This window comes from Amphiura filiformis, chromosome 15, assembly GCF_039555335.1.
Source record: "Amphiura filiformis chromosome 15, Afil_fr2py, whole genome shotgun sequence".
Taxonomy (NCBI): Eukaryota; Metazoa; Echinodermata; class Ophiuroidea; order Amphilepidida; family Amphiuridae; genus Amphiura; species Amphiura filiformis.
The window spans coordinates 45052821-45057854 of record NC_092642.1 but is presented as its reverse complement, the minus strand read 5'-3'; the positions used below and the strand labels follow the sequence as shown (position 1 = coordinate 45057854).

The following is a 5034-nucleotide window of genomic DNA, read 5'->3' as shown; positions in this document are numbered from 1 at the left end:
GTAAGATCTAAGAGTAAGAGTCCATTTAATGTTATCATTAACATTGGCAATATACCGGGGTAATTATAGTAGCACAATCAATTTTAGTCTATTATCTAGCCAAGATAGCTTCACATTCGAATGCCGTGCAAATTCGGTCGGAGCTATAGTTCTCGAGTAAACACGCAAACAAAGCAAAACAACAAAATTCGAGAGTTGAGAGCCAGAAAGCCTCAACTCACAATCACCTGCTCCCACAAAATGAGCACAAAGTCGCCAGGGCATTGTAAAAGATACAGTCCATTAAGGGTGGGGTATGAACGTTTGGACAGTATTTATTGTGGGACATTAGAGCACATCAGACATATCGAATTGCATTCTGAATACGAAGAATGTCCTTCTGATATCAAATAATTTTTGAAATTCGCAATGTAATACACATTTTATGGCAAATGATTAAAATTGATATTTTTGATATTTAACAATACTCGAAGTAAACTTTATAAATCTGATGATATGTACTTAAAGTGTAGGACGGTGGGATGAAAAGCTGACGATCAATTGAAAATTTCGACCTTTCGTATTGAAGATATGGATTTTTTTCACCAAAACACACAAAAAAAGGTCTTTTGGGGAAAAAAATCCATAACTTCAATATGAAAGGTCAAAATGTTCAATTGATCGTCGGCTTTTCCTCCCAGCTACATACCTACATTTTAAGAATATGTCATTAGATTTATAAAATTTACTTCGAGGACTGTTATATATCAAAAATGTGAAAAATATCAAATTTTAATAATTTATCATAAAATTTGTATTATATCGTGAATTTCAAAAATTAAAATTATTTGATATCAGAAAGACATTCTTCGTATTCAGAATGCAATTCGATATGTCTGATGTGCTCTCATGTCCCACAAAAAATACTGTCGAAACGCTCATTCCAGACATTCCAGATCCCTTAATCATGACAAAATTCAATAGAAAACGAATACCTATAAAGGAGCTGGTCATAGTGAGTTACGGCTTTCTTGTTCCGCCCTTTGTAAATTAAACAAAACAAAACAAACAGTACCGTACCGTAAGAAAGGTTATTTTGTAACCCCGAAGTCAGCATGGTCAGTCGTCGTCTCCGTGGCGCAATGGATTAGCGCGTTGGACTTCTACTGCCTCACATGGTGGATGGCATTCAAAGGTTCCGGGTTCGAATCCCGGCGGAGATGATATTTTTCTTAAATTTTTGTGTTCTGTGGACATTGAAAATCGTGACGTCCATGCATGCATGGTTCAATTTATTTTATAAATGAGAAAAACCGATGCAAACATAACAATTTTTATATGTAGCAATCGGCGCAGCGGGTGGCATTCAAAGGTTCAGAGCCCGAATTCAGACAATCAAACGACACTTGTTCATGGCTCAATTTAAGATTATTTGAGAAACGCAGACCTAACAAATTTGCATTTTCATGACGATATTCAAAAGTAGGAATACAAACTCGTAATAAAAAAGGCTAGCTTGTACCACAAATTTATTTTGTCGCCAAAAGGTGCTGGATCATGGATTCATTAAATTCAAGAAATATTTTCAAACCCCATCCCCCACTGTCAACAAGAAAAAAGCTTTACGAAATTTCATCGTCTCCGTGGCGCAATGGATTAGCGCGTTGGACTTCTACTGCCGCACATGGTGGATGGCATTCAAAGGTTCCGGGTTCGAATCCCGGCGGAGATGATTTTTTTTTAATAAATATTTTGTATTCTGTGGATATCCCGGGGGATGGGGCGATGAATCCTCAAATATTTTCATAAGGAGGTGGGGAGGTTAATGTTGTAGTCTTAATGTGAATTTTTGACCTCATTATTTGGCCATTGTAGCCTAAAAGTGTTACTTTTTGTACTCTTTGCGAGAGTTTGTTCAACTTTTGCACCCTAACACCATTTTAACTTTTATGGCAAAAAAAAAATTGCCCGCTTCTAGCGCATTTGTACAGCTCAACTTACCGTACTTTTCCTAACCAGACAGTCCATGCCAAAATTTTTACTACACCTTTACATTTCATCGAATCTCTTTTTGATGTCTGTCATTTTGAACATCACACTTGAAAGATGTATGCTATGTAGAAACTTTATTTTGCAATTTCATAATTTGCATATTATTAGCATATTTGCAAGAAAAAACATGAAAATCAATAAATACCTATATTTTTCACAATTTCAATATTTTATTAGAAATTAAGCATGTAGGCCGTTTGCTATGACTTGATGAATAAAGCTGTTAAAACAGATTTTGATATTTTTCCTTATTTTTCCTTTTTTGCCCCAAAATGTGTAAAAATCAAAATTTTTTGGATGACCTATATTTTCTTTGAATATTTATAAAATTTCTTAATTTAGGTATAATACAGTGCAGAAAAAGATGTCAAAAAATCTGTTAAACAGATTTCCAATAAATTGTTCCATTTTCCATTTTGGGTTAAATACTCAATTTTCATGCGCGGGATATTTGAAACATAAAATGAAAACATGTCCATTGCACTTTTTCCTCGAGATATACTATAATATCAAGGTTACGGATATATTATAATCCCTTCTATTCTTCACTGATCCATCAGATACCTATTGTTATGAATTATCAATGAAAAGGTTCAGAACTGGGCTACTAATGGTCTGTCAAGTATCTATAGTTATTTTCATGACTGTGTCAACTCAAATATCATGCAAGGTCGAATGTAGGAAAAGTACGATCAGTTCGCTGTACCATAAACCTATTTTGTCGCCAAAAGTGCTGGATTAAATTTCAAGAAATATTTTCAAACCCCATCCCCCAACGTCAATAAGAAGTCTTTTGAAGTCTTCGGAAAGTGAATCGTCTCCGTGGCGCAATGGATTAGCGCGTTGGACTTCTACTGCCTCACATGGTGGATGGCATTCAAAGGTTCCGGGTTCGAATCCCGGCGGAGATGATTTTTTTTAAAAATCTGTGGATCGGATTAATTCATTGGTTAAATTTAATTGGTTCTTGTTTTATTTTCATCTGTTTTTTTTTTCACACAAAAACACTCACCCCCACTTGTAAACACTTGCCATTTTCAGGGGCGTAGCCAGCTTACTTGATTGGGGAGGATGAAAATTTCGGGGGCAAAGGAGAAACAAAATTTCCAGTTGCATCATTTTGACCCGGTATACATACCGTTTTTTTAGAGAGATTGTACATGTCTTCGAGATTCCAAAAAGGGGCTTTATTGCGAGAATGTACGCGATATGAATTAATCGGGTTGAATTTTGGTGTGAAACTGGCTCCTTTTGTCAGGGGAGGCACTTGTCTCTTTCATTTTTTGTCAGGGAGGCACTCTGCCTCCACCCAAAACTGGTTACGCTGCATTTTATCCTTTATATTATAACATTTAAGTGTTCCATCAAGATCCAGATATTCAGTTTCTTTTCGGAACTGCATGCAAAAGGACACAACCGCAATTGCATGTGATTATTAAAGTCACGTGTCCACTGATTTATGGTATAATATTCAATTCTTTAAAATCAAATAGTACTTTTGCGATCACAATCATAAAAGGATATTATATTATAACATAATACAAAGCGGATTACACACAACACTGCAAAATTCTATAGTAAAAATATATAATTGATAATAAAATAAAACTTAAACCACATGAAACCCACCGAATGGATATGTTGACACGCCACTGTTGATGGTATATTTACGCAAAATTAAACTTGAGATAAAACCAGGTCTATGCGTTGTTATTAACAATAATTATGTGTATTATTTATTTGTAAGAAAGCCACGCTTCATTTACGACGAATTAGAAGATATCGTACCCTACCCAGAATCCTTTGCAATATGTCACGCCACAGCATGTAATCAAATGGCATTTCTTTGCGACGTTCTCCCTGTAAAAAACATGCTCTTTTCATGTTAAGAATAGACTAGCGAAATGGGTTTTTGGGCAATGAAAATGAAATATACCAGTAAGTAATTTGCAAGATTAGAATGTGCTCTGTTCATTGAGGTACTTTTTTTAAAACTAAAAACCGGGGTGTAGGGCTGTCACCCAAATACCCCATATTTGTTTACGAACACATGCTTTGTCACACGAAGACCCCTTATTTTTCCATTTGATCTGTCACCCAAAGACCCTTATTTTTTCAATTTGAACAGCAACTTTAATTTATCACTGATTTTGTTACTTATAATTTTGAAAAAACAAAGCCATTAATAGCCATTTACAACTAGAAATTCAATGTTCGAAGTTTCTGTGGCAATGTTTCGGCTCTCACGCAAAGGTTCCATTTAAAAAAAAAAGGTCATGTTCTCACCCAATAACCCCAGTTACATTTTGCTCTCACGGTCTCACCGAATGCCAAAAATCATGCTCTCACCCAATGAGCCCATATTTTTTACATTTTGCTCTCACCGAATGCGGGACCGAATGCCCCTTACCATGCTTACTGTGAAAGTGTCAGCCCAACACCTTTTTCATATTGAAAATGTTGAAGTGCCCCCGGGCTTTAAAGACCCATGTTGAATTTCAGGACGAGCGCAACCTACGAACACAGAAAACAGAAACTGACGAAATGCATTGTGGGAAGTATATATTCTCTGAATGAGACCCAAGTTTAATATGATCACAGTTCACAACTGAATAAAATATATATTACTCTATGAAGCAAAATCACATTTTCTTTAATCAAAAAGTATATTTGATACATATAATGGATACCCCATATTGGGAGTCACAAAACTAAACGTACAATAATTTGTTATCAGAAATTAATTGAATTGAAATTTTAAAGAAATGTAATAAAATATTGAATATTTGAATATAATTATTTTGAAAAGTACCCTGCTGAGTTACAGCAAATAAAGTAAGCTTAATTTGTTCACTTTTTCGGTTGATAAAATGTGGGTCCTGGGTCACCCTTATACTATACGTGCAACCAATGGTGGTGGTTTTATGCCCTTTATATGTCCTTTATATTATAAAACCCGACACGTTTTCTGGCAACCTTTTATAACCTTTTGCGAATGATGTC

At 35.2% G+C, this 5034-nt stretch overlaps 3 non-coding genes across 3 annotated transcripts; all 3 read left to right on the top strand.

Moving 5' to 3' along the window:
- The first annotated feature begins 1107 nt into the window (after nucleotides 1-1107).
- On the top strand, nucleotides 1108-1202 carry Trnar-ucu (transfer RNA arginine (anticodon UCU)). The gene is made up of 2 exons: nucleotides 1108-1145; nucleotides 1167-1202. It is a non-coding gene; the product is annotated as a tRNA-Arg (tRNA).
- A 414-nt stretch (nucleotides 1203-1616) lies between these two features.
- Nucleotides 1617-1711, top strand: Trnar-ucu (transfer RNA arginine (anticodon UCU)). Its single transcript has 2 exons — nucleotides 1617-1654; nucleotides 1676-1711. It is a non-coding gene; the product is annotated as a tRNA-Arg (tRNA).
- Nucleotides 1712-2847: 1136 nt separating this feature from the next.
- Trnar-ucu (transfer RNA arginine (anticodon UCU)) lies at nucleotides 2848-2942 on the top strand. The gene is made up of 2 exons: nucleotides 2848-2885; nucleotides 2907-2942. It is a non-coding gene; the product is annotated as a tRNA-Arg (tRNA).
- The last annotated feature ends 2092 nt before the right edge of the window (nucleotides 2943-5034 follow it).